The following is a 12,455-nucleotide window of genomic DNA, read 5'->3' on the forward strand; positions in this document are numbered from 1 at the left end:
GTTCATATCTATACGAATTTAATAGATTATAGTGGCTTTCAGGTAGCAGGTAACAACGGATCAAATACGCAGGTTTTTTAAATATTTTCCAAATAGATAACAGCAAAATAAACAATTCCACTGTACATAAATCGGATTCAACACCAAATCACAGGTCATAAGTTCGATCCCCGCCTGCAACACTATTGTGGTAGCCTACTTTAACACAATCTTTAAGATTACTTTGGAAGGGACACTGTATAAAGTATGACGCCTCGCGGTTTCACCCGCGTGGTTCCCGTTCCCGTAGGAGTACGGGGATAATATATAGCCTACAGGCTTCCTCGATAAATGGGTTATCTAACACTGAAAGAATTTTTCAAATCGGATCAATAATTCATATTATTAACAATTCTGCGCAATTATTAATATTAAAGCAATGAAGTATTTATATTAATTGTAGTAATTTTATGTTTTTTTATCTATATCTATACTAATATTATAAAGAGGTAAAGTTTGTAAGTTTGTAAGTTTGTCACATTTTTTAAATGGGGTAATCTTCGGAACTACTGGTCCGATTTTAAAAATTCTTTCACCAGTAGAATGCTACATTATCGGGTAGTATAGGGAAGTGGTAGGGTAAGGGTAGGATAGGCGTGAGATAGGGGTACGGGTGGGATAGGGGTAGGAAAGGGATAGGGTACGGGGAGGGTAGGGGTAGGATGGGGGTAGGGTGTAGGTAAGGTAGGGGTAGGTTTGGGGTAGGGTAGGGTAGGGGTAGGATAGGGTAGAGGTAGTAGTAAAGTTGACATCGAAATTTACGCGGACGAAGTCGCGGGCGTCCGCTAGTATTATTATAAAGTCTCTTTACCAAAAGGAATTTAAAAGCAATTTTGATTTGTCCATCGGAACAGATATTAAAGTGATACAAAAGTAATTGAATTTATTTTACAGTAGTCGCGTGTACCACATGTCGGCAACTCTTCCTCCTCTATCTGTCGAAGTGTGTGATCGATGGTAACAGATCGCCGCAAGCCATAATCGAATCATCATCCGAATACAAGCACTCAATCAAATATTTAAACTGGTTTTCATCCTATAACTTGAATTTTTTAACTGCTTCGTTAGTCCAGTGGTTAAACAGTAAACTATACCGCATTCCATAATGTCGTGGGTTCTTGTCAGGGGCTGTGAAATACTCAGTTCTTTTTTCGACATATTTTCAATAGTTTCAAAGTCAGTGGTGGTACGATTCCGTATTTTGGAGAACACATAAAGCTATCTGCCATCGGCTTATCATTTAAATCTTATTGAGATCGTTAAGCATCAAATAAAGCTCGCCAAGCCGTATTTAATTAGCACGGCGGATGTAAGCTCCAAATACTCTCTTGTATAAAGAATATAGTCTGATGACGTAAAATTATTATTAAAACTTAAAAGTAATTTCCAAAATTCATAAATATACAACGATATAGATTTAAACAGTTATTAAAACAAGTAGCTAGTAATTACTAGAAACTGAGAAAGTACTAGGTAGTTCCGCAAAGTGAGAGCAATCTTCACTCGCCAAGCTATCGGTCCCATGGTGTAATGGTTAGCACTCTGGACTCTGAATCCAGCGATCCGAGTTCAAATCTCGGTGGGACCTGAAATTTTGCTGTTTTCATTTTTTAATATACTACATTTTCTATTTAATTTCAAAATGTTGTTAATTACATAATTTTATTTGGTACTAAATTACTTTCACGGCTTCAATATAATGGGCCGATTCTCAATTATTTTTTTTAAATATTTCCGTAAATGTTTACAAGTATTTGCAAAATTGCGATTTAATATTAAATACGTACCTACTCGTAATAAAGATTGGAAAACGTCAGAAGAATATTCTTGGAATGCATTACTTTATGTATGTAGATATTAACTTTCTCTTTTCTTTGTTACTAGCTTTACTTTTACGATGTTTGATTATTAAGTAAGTATATGTATCCATACTAATAGGTATACTAATATTGTTACCTTTTCAGGGATATAGGTACTGTTGAACCGGTATGAAATTTGGTATAAAAATAAATTGAACATTAAAGCAGAGCTTAGGCTACTTTATATCTCAGAAAAATCCATGGTTCCCGTGGAATATGTGAAAAAAATTATTTCACGCGAACGGTGTCGCGGGCGTAATAAGCTTTTATATTAAAATGTAAATAGAAATTAAAAAAGAAACTTTTAAAAAACTTCTTTTCAATAGATAAGTACTTACTAACAAGTAGTACAAACATTTTTGAAAGCTCCAACACAACAACAAACAAAATAAACAATGCATAACAAAATAAAAAAGAAAAATAAAAATCGTCATAATCCATATTCCATTTTCTCCTCACTCTATGAGCACGTGGCGGGCACGCGAGCGGCGCGCGACTGAGTATTATGTTGCTGAGTAATGAGCAAAATGCGTAATAAGTGATAATTACTCAGCTCGGCTCAGCCGCTCGGTGCTCGGTTACTCAGCCTAATCCGCTGCAGAGCTCGTTAGAGGAACTTCTTATTTGATTTGCGCTTCAACTCGATGCCATTAGATTAGAATATATAAATAGGTTTTATGCATTTCATTCTTAAGTATCTTCTTTACGTACATAATATTCTGAAACAGAGATCTCCGGGCATTTGTTTGGCGACCAGTATATTCATGAGGAAGATTTTAAATATGCATATAGCTTGTTTGTTTTGTAGATAAATTGATTGAAATATGGCGATAATTGTTGCGAGTGTCGGAAAAACTGATACGAGTAGGTATACGTCAAGATCGTTCACTTTACGGGTTGATTCGTATTTATTGTTTAATTTTTCCTGTTAATTTATCCATATATGTTAATTTTGTTATTTTTTACTCTGTTCTTTTTTGTTTTTTGTTTCATTATTTTATTTTACTTTGTATAAATAGTATAATATGTAGTCATGTATAAGTTTTAAGTTAAGACACGTCACGTAGACACGTCCGTGAACACACAAGGTTCCACCTGAAAACAAGCGCCACAGCTCGCTGTGGCATCGTGCTGAGGTGGATACCTGTTTTGTCCACTACCAGATGTATGTATTGTATGTTCTGTTTGTTTACTTTTATTTCATTACTTGTGTGTGGACAAATAAAGAGGTAGCTTTTAGAAGCACTTTATAGAAAGGCGAATGTTGATATAAATTAATATTAGAAAATAAATTAAGTTCTTGACAATATTACCTATATAACATAAAAATGACAAATAGTCAACACGTAAAAAAATACATAAATAAACGCAATTATATTCGTGTGCTTGCATTAAGCGCACGCTTTCCACAAAACTATAATATTACATCAATGTACACACTCAATTAAACTTATTCCTGTTAAACAATGACTTAAACTCAACCTTATTTTAATTGTAACAGAGTGCAAATTTGCAAAGAATTCCTAAAAAATAAAAGACATTGCAAATTCAAATCTGTCTGTAATACATTTAGAGTTCAGTTTTATTTCACAATATTTCCTATAGTGTACGAAGTGAACCTTACCTTGATGCATTGTAATAAGGTATAATTTAGTAAAATGCAAGTAAGTCAGTGATATTAATTCGCGGGCACGTGCCGAGCTCCCCCGTGCGACCGAAGTGGTGAACTGTTTCCCACACAGCGCCCTCTGGCGGGAAAACTCAACTTTCCCAATATTTTCAATGCACTCAATTTAATAGAGTGGTATGAAATCTGAAATGTTGATTGATAGCGTGCAAGTGCTTTCCACGTGTATCGAGAAAGTAGAAAGTCTTATACATGTATAAACGACTAAAGTTTCTGTTTGTCGCCGATAGGTTGAACCTTATTGGTTGCTTGCGTAACTGTACTAGCCAATTTATAATAATAACAAGTTGAAGAAGTCAAAGCGAAGCTTGATTGGGTCCGCTAGTAGTTCTTAACATTCTAATTATCATTTGAGCTATTTTGTAGTATTATATAAATTGTATCCAAGCAATTTAAAAAAAAATACATACCAACAGGCTATAGCCAAACATAGAACGTCTTTTTTTTTGGAGGTCATGTAGAAAATTACGTTTGTATTTGAATGGCTGACAGAAGGGTATGGACGTGTCTTTGGCAGATAGCAGGTTTTAGAAACCGGCTATCTGCCAAAGACACGTGATATTTTAATTTCTTAAAATGCACACAACTGAAAAGTTGAGGTTGTATGTCCTCCGAATGAAAGGCAGAGGCTTTTTCCGCTAGGCTATCACGGCACGGCTAGAACAATTTTTCAGCTAGTTAATATAAGCCCTCAATATATTATGAATCAACCTAACCATGTCAATTCCAATTTCCAAAACATTGGGTCCACCTATCACTTGGATCGATCATAAGAATTGGCAGTTAATAGCCAAACTAATAAATTATTCAATGTTCAAAACCAGAAAATGTGTCCAACGCAGTAATAATTATAGCAAGCGCAGAAGTGTATGAGCTATAAGCTCCTGTAGATGCAGCTACGAGTAAATAGATCGGCGGCTGTAATCTACATTCAGCCGAGCCCGAGCACGTCATTCGCTGCAAATGGGAATATTCCTTTTATCTGCACTCGGATGTTTATGCCTTCTCTAGATGTGATCTGCTTATATATGCCTACTTGTAAAATATAATACTGCAATACATAACCTTCGGGTCCATTGGTGATTGGCCCAGTTGCTTTGTTATTAATAGTTAAGTGGTTAGTCTGTGTGTTAACGGTTTACGAGCTACCGGGTTCGAGTTTTTTGTCGCGCTGTTAAAATATCCGTTATTTTTTCAAGACATTTCCAATTCTATTCCAGAGAAGTCGGTGGTGGTACGTTAAGCCGTCGGTCTCGTTAAACTGTTCTTTGCAGATCCAAATATTAAGTAAACCCACCAATTTTGGGCAGCGTTCAGGAAACTTTGAGACATCTTAAGTCCGAAATTCCTCAGTGCCTGAAGACATAAGTTTTCGAATAATGCGTGTCGCCAGTGATGCTTTACGGACTTGGTCGCTAAATGTAACCCTCATAAAAAAGTAAAAAAACTCAGTCAGCCTAGCCTGAGTACTACAGGTTACTAAAAATTGGCTTATGTCGATGAAAAGACTTTCATGCAATAATGATTGTCATAAAACGCAGTACCACATCGTAGTTTCTACGCTACGATGAAACATACGTATAAAGTATTTATATTTTATATCACTAGTACACTATGAAACATAGATAATTTTTTTCGTGATGATGAAAAAATAATCTGCCAGTAAGATCACCCCAACTCTGCGGTTTATTTTAGAAATATCCACATTATTTTCTATTCAATACCAAAAATGTATATCTGAAAAGAAAAAGAATGCGAAAGCACAAAGCAAAAACGTCGGATACAGCTAGGTAATAGGTATCTAAAGCTTTATTTTTATAGTTCATTGAGCTTTATCAACAAATAACATTTCAGAAACTGAAAGTGAAAGCTTCGAGACAAAATTGGCAATTATTTGTGGATAGCTGAGCACTTGTGTACGCGCGGGGGTAGAGGAATAAATCGTGACGTAAATAGACCTTTGATATTTACCGAACTTTGATCTATCAACCAAGAGCTTAGTTATGATTACACGACTTTATTAAGTAAAACAACAAATATAATAATCAAAATATATCGTTCTTAATTTATTTAGAAAGAGAAATAAATGGAGTTTTGAAGAGAATGACATACCTACTAGAACTTTTTAAAAGATATTTAAAATCACTAAAAATAATCTCCTGAACAATTCATAGGTTAAACTTAAGTGTAATTTTTGTTGTCTACCTCTGACAAGCTTTTATAACTGTTTAAGTTTAGGTAGGTTCTATTCAGAACTCTTAGCTTAAGTTATTAATAAACACTTTTTATTAACATACATACCTATGTATAACAATATAAATTGTTGTATACAGATTGCAATTGTAACGAATGTTATGTATTCTAAGTACTTTCCTATAGCAAGCCTCTAGAAACAATGCTTACGTTGAAAACAATCACCGCACGAAAATTCAAAATCGGAAAGAAATAAGAATTGTTTTTAAAAATAGGCCTTTTTATCCACTGTCTGTTTGTGTATTCTGACTTCGACATTGGAAAATCTTTACTCTGAAAACTTGATAACGTTTCCAGTGTTCGGTTACGTCCGTGGCGGCGTCACGGGGCCTGCAGCGTGCGCCAATTTTCAATCCTCCTCAAATGTAAGAGTATTTTTATTTTTTATTTCTAGGGTTCCGTAACCAAAGGGTAAAACGGAACCCTATAACGATGACTCAGGTGTCCACCCGTCTGTCATCAAGCTGTATCTCATGAACTGTGATAGACAGTTGAAGTTATTACAGATGAATGCAGCTATTTCTGTTGTATAACAACAAATAAGTACAAAAAATCAATAAAATATATAAGGAGGCTCCCATACAACAAACATGGTCTTTTTGTAGTTTTAATAGATTAGATGGACTACGGAATACTTAATGCGCGAATCCAACTCGCACTTGGCCGCTTCTTGTTTTCGTCCGCGCGGCCGCTCGCGGCTCGGGCGCGCACGCTCCATTAACTGCCACTTGGGAAGCAGATTGAGTTTCCATACTGATTGTTTTATGACGCCTTTTTACTAGACCAGAACTTTTTACGCTGAAGCAATGCCTCGTTGTATCAGTGCCTTTGTGGTTATCGAGCTTGAACAGTTCAGCCCCTCTCGCCAACTAGAAAAATGTTCCAAGCTTCGAAAACTAGAAAAATGAATGGGAATGACATTTGCTCACGGCACGTGATCAAAATTGGTCATTCCCATACATTTTTCTAATTTTCGAAGCGTTTGCGATCGTAGAAAGAGAATCGACGTGCCACTTGGCTACAGGGGCAGTTATGGGTTGACTACGAAATATTGAGATTCCTTTCTTCCAAGAAATGCTCAGCTCAGAGGTAGAAAATTAGTAGATTTACAACACTGTCACAGCTCGTCCCCTCACCCCATACACTACGTCATACACATCAGTTGATTGTTCGCACACACGCCTTATCACTTTGTATGGCATTTACGATATATACGAGTTGATAGGTAATAATATCACAATGATTTTCTTAATTGCAAATTTGCTTGAAAATTACCTAAACCCAACTGGAGGTTTTGTGACTTGCAGAAGATTATTTATAAAATCTTCATGACGCTAAAAAAATTAATTTAATAACAATATTTCAATAAAAAAGAATAATCTATAATGAAAGCGGGCAGACGTTTAAGGCATCTACATTTTAGTTTTCCGTGTTTCAGTTACCTGTGGGTGCTACGTTGTTTATACACGTAGCCTGACGTAGATATTGGCGAATCGCGTAAGCAACGTCGGCGCCTGAAGTGACGTCATTAAGTTCCAAGTGAATAAAAATCTGTACATCTGCATTGAGATTTTTTTTATTGAAAAAGAATATAATAAGGAATTTAAGCTAACTTATCCTAATAACTGGCTAACTAAATGGTGGTAACTAAATAGTAATAAAGTAGATATAAATATTATTGGTATTCAGTCGACGTAACATACAAAATGTTTTAGTAAATGATTTGATACTTCATTTGTGTTACTATAGTCAGTAAAACAAATGAAGTATCAAAATTTATCATTAAAACGTGTACAACTTCCGAGAAGTCAATCCAAATCTCCATCATAATCCTTACTTTGCTATAAACTCTTCTCAGAAATGTTTATTTAGGGATTTCACTGCAGAGACGAAATACAAAACAAGACATTTTTAATTGTTCTTACCAGATGTTATTTTCATTATAATATAATTATATGTATTTTATATTTATAAGTCGAATTAATAGCACAAATAGAGGCAGAGTTTTGATAATAACGTCATTATGCGTAAAGTAATTTTATTAGTCTAATGTGAAGATCCATGAGGTTTTAAAATTTTATCTTGAACTGGTTACCGACTACTATTACGCAATACAAATCCTGTTTTGTCTATTTCATAACTATAACTCTTTAAAATTTAAACCATCGTGAGTATTATTTTTGAATTGCGTTGCAAGAACCAGCTCATAACTAAGGGCCCCGTATGGGTTCAACACTAGTCGGGCATACTCCGACATGGTATTACATGAGTTTCAGCCGTGTTTTATAATCATATAATATAACTCATTTAAATTGTTTTATCAGAATATTTTAGACCAATTTAAAGCCTTGCGTCCTTTAATTACTCCAGAAATAGTTCTTACTCGTAAAGTATTTTTCAGATAGCATGGGTACGGTGACAGTTCGTTTCACTATTAAAAGTTTGCCGCGATTCACGATAATAGTACGTATTACGAACGTCATAAGCAGCGCCGGCCCGAAGTAAATTTTAGAATAGAGCGAAATCCAATTATGGCGCCTCTCCTGTTTGCTCCTAATAATACCTATACCAATTGTGAGTGCAAAGTAAGTATGGAACGTGAAGATCTCGACCATACTCTGGAGTGACCAACGTTCTTTACCATTTAGGCGGCCTCTAGGATTTGGCGCCTGGAGCGACTGCTCCGTTCGCCGTGTGGACGGGCCGGCCCTGGTCATAAGGCAACTGTCACCGTGCCCATGCTATCTGAAAAACACTTTAGTTGAATATGCATTACATGCTTAATATCAGGATACGTAATAGTTCGCGCCGCGTTCTGCGGGTGGTGCAGTACTCATTAGGTGGAAGTGATTAAGGGCGGGGATGTACTGGGAAATTGGATCAGATTGCAAACTTCAGACTATCAACTTACCAATTAAGGTTATATATAGATAGGTGGCACGTATGTTACTAATTTACTTTATTAATATGTGTAAGCTTTTGTAATGACGGTAATCATTACAACTATCACGCACACTACAGTAATTTTCTTTTTTTTGAGATCGTAGGTAAATAACAATTTCACCTTTTCCCTTGTCCATGCTTTATGTAATGTATTCACACTTGACCTCGACCAGATGGGTAGGTATCTGTGTTGTATAAGATGAGACGCGCTTTGAAGGTGTCTATTCACTCTCGTTAACCGACGCAAAAAGTGGGGTGTTATAAGATTGTCGTGTCTGTATGTCTGTCTATCTGTCTGTGGCACCATAGCTCCTGAATGGATGAAGCAATTTTTAATTTAGTTTTTTCTTAGATATTTTTAATGTAAATCGGTTGAGCCGTTTAAAAGTTGTGGCGGGTAAAAGTGGGAAGAACAACCGAATGTCTGCAAATATACTCGATATCGATACCGAATGTCTGCGGTCCCAATTAAAAGCGCACTGAAAAAGAATATTGACGACTTGATCGTGAGTGTAATTAATAATTTCATGATATTCGGGGGGTTTTCAAAATTTTCAATTTTATATTATATATGCCCAAGTTGTAGAATCATGTAACAAAGACTTCGGAAAGGCATTCCAGACACTAAACTATGAATAAAGAAGACATAAAACGACCCCTACCTTACATCCCTTTTTATCTGCCCAGTGTGATCGTCTACCCGTATTTACGTAGGTACTTAGCGCCGGCTATCAAACGCTAAGCTTTATCAAAAAGCGCTAACGAGCAAGCTCTGTGAAAAGCCTTCATAATCTCAAAGCGTTCTCTTGAAACGTCTTTCACTTTTGTCGACTTTTCTTATCATTTTCCGAATATTCATATTTTATTTAGGTACATTTGCGCAACAGACGAAACATAGTTTTATATTATAAAAGAAAAATATTAAAACTTGGGCTGGACTGTAACGGAATACGGTTAAAAAGGTATAATTCAATCAAATGAAATCCAAGCAAAAGCAATACGGTTGCCTGTTGTGGAATTACAGGCATATGGGTCATGAGGCTATACCTACGCTAGAGGATAACTTGTAGAGGATGATTTATCATTTACCCTCAGTTCGGTCATTAGTTTAGTCAATCATCAATCAACAAGTACCTATATGGGACGATGTTTGAGACGTTATAATTGACCAGCATATTAGTGACATATTTTTAAGACCCTCAATAAATGCAGTTCTTTGACAATTCAGTAATACGAGTAATACTATGAGCTTGTCCAGGAAAGTTCTTTTCGCTGTGTACGTAACAGCAATGTTGTGTAAGGCTGTGTAAGCAGGGCATTGGTTGCCTGTCAAATTACAGGTACATGAAATTCATTACCTGTTCTTCAGCAGTACGGCTTAATGGAAACAGGACATTGTCTTGCTCTATTAAACGTAATGGTTTTCACCTTCCTATCTAGGGTTCATGTGATGGTTCTGTCAAATACTTATGACTATAGAAATGTATTTTTAAACATATTTACAGATGTATTAAATAACAAAAAACTGCTCAATTTAAAAGTAGGTCGAACAAACGAACGAATTTAAAACCATTTCAATGGCTCACGTTTGTGTTAATATTTGGCGAAAATACTAATTGCGGAGATTAAGTTTAAAGGACAAATCTTTGTGAGTAACGAAAATGGGAAATAGTGAAAAATGTTCGCATCCTGAAGGTTCCGTAGCGTAATAACACTACTGAATAGTATTATATCTACTTTTCTAATTGACGACATTCTCTATATTATGCTTTGGCTTACAAAATGTGAGCTGGATTTGAATCTAAGCTTTAGTAATATTTTCCTAAGCCGTCTCAGGTTTAGGTCATTATTTTTTGATGAAAATTATAATACCTAAAGGAAAGATAATACATCTGTAGTTAATAATCATCTATACTAATGTTAAAAAGAGATAAAGTTTGTGAGGTTTTTTTTTATTCTTTTCAAGTTAGCCCTTGATTACAATCTCACCTGATGGTAAGTGATGATTGATCGAACCCATGACCTAAGTAAATCTACCGCGCATACCACTGCGCCAGGGAGGCCGTCACATACGGAGGTTGTAGAAGGTATAATCTCTAAATATACTAAACCGATTTTCAACATTCTGTTACCAATAGGAAGCCATGATAATTATGTGTGTCGTAGCCTAAATTTACGCAGGTAAAACCGCGGACGTTTGCTAGTTCGATGTAAATGAGAAGAACATCGAAATATTTAATGTATAATTACGTAGAATGTTCTATATAGTTTTGTATCTACTATACTATAAAGACTAAATCAGCGATATTTTTTTGTTTATGCCATTATAAATAGCTCTGTCGGTTAGTGAAGCAGCGCTGAATGAATACGCACTGAATGTTAGGAGAGTGTGTAAGTGGGTAATACAAACACGCTTTTATCTGTTGAAGTTAAATATTAGGAGTGATGGATCCGGCCCGCTTCGGTGATGGGTGACGTGAAATTAATGTGTTTTAGCCTTCTGTTATCGTTGGCTCTGTTTGTGCCAGCGGTTAGGCTATGTGGCTTTGAATCACGAGGAGCTGGGTTCGAATCCAGTAGTGCTCTAACAATGCTTTTGTAACTCGTAAGTGCGAGTTTCGAATTTACCTCTATCTTTCTCAAAACGTGTTAGATATGTTTGAGCTGCATAATACTGAGCTATATTACAGCTAAGCTAAGCTATTTCCTCTTATAAATTTTCAAGCCAAAGTCATTTTTTATTTACACCCTGTGCTTTGGAAAGCACATCAAGTCGTCCCAGTCTTTATTTCTATCTTCTATCTATCTAGATCTTAAATATTTTATCATTGTCACCCTAAGCCCGGTAACCCAGATTGATCTACTGTGTGGGATCAAGAGATCGTGAGATCGAGTCCTGCTTTTTTTATGAAATTCTCAGTTCGGAGTTGGGAAGTTATGCCTCGGAGAGCATACTCAGCCACCATCACGGTCGTTATCATTAACTTGTGATTATCACAGAGCCATAAATCATCAACTGAAGCCCGCCATCCAGCAATGAAACAGTCATCTTCGTAACCAACGGTACAAGTAGATAGCCAACTGATATACAATCGAGCAATACTATATATAACTTTGTATAATTATACGCAGCCCTCTGTTCATCTGCCAATGAAATAAGAAGAAAGACGATGTGATAAAATCTTTTTAAACACTAGCTCGATATACTCGTAATTCCTCGTATTTCCTTACCCCCATGTCGTTCGTGCCTAAATGCGAGTAGAATTTAATACTGCAAACTAAACAAACAAAATTACTGTGTATAAATTATTTAATGAAATTACTTTCCTTATACCTATGTAACTCTATGGAACGTACTAAACATGTTAATGATGAATTGTAGTTCAAAGGTAAAAAATTTATGTACACCAATTTATTGAAGTGAAAAGGCATCCCCTTTAAATAAAACATAAATTTATCTACAATTTATTTACAATGTCTACGTGCTTGATAGATAAGCAGTGGTCATCATGTTGTTTAATAAGTCTCAATGAAGGGGTCGGACTTGACGAGAGGAATAAAATGTTTAATAGTTTAGGTACTATCGGGGAAAGAATAACATCAGCTCTTTAACTACCATTAAAACTTTTATATCATTATCAGCCTATTTTAAGGGCCCACTATGGGACCAGACG

At 35.7% G+C, this 12,455-nt stretch overlaps 1 non-coding gene across 1 annotated transcript; it reads left to right on the forward strand.

Annotated features, from left to right (window-relative positions):
- Positions 1–1,555: 1,555 nt before the first annotated feature.
- On the forward strand, positions 1,556–1,627 carry Trnaq-cug (transfer RNA glutamine (anticodon CUG)). Its single transcript has one exon. It is a non-coding gene; the product is annotated as a tRNA-Gln (tRNA).
- The last annotated feature ends 10,828 nt before the right edge of the window (positions 1,628–12,455 follow it).

Source organism: Bicyclus anynana, chromosome 1, assembly GCF_947172395.1.
Source record: "Bicyclus anynana chromosome 1, ilBicAnyn1.1, whole genome shotgun sequence".
Taxonomy (NCBI): Eukaryota; Metazoa; Arthropoda; class Insecta; order Lepidoptera; family Nymphalidae; genus Bicyclus; species Bicyclus anynana.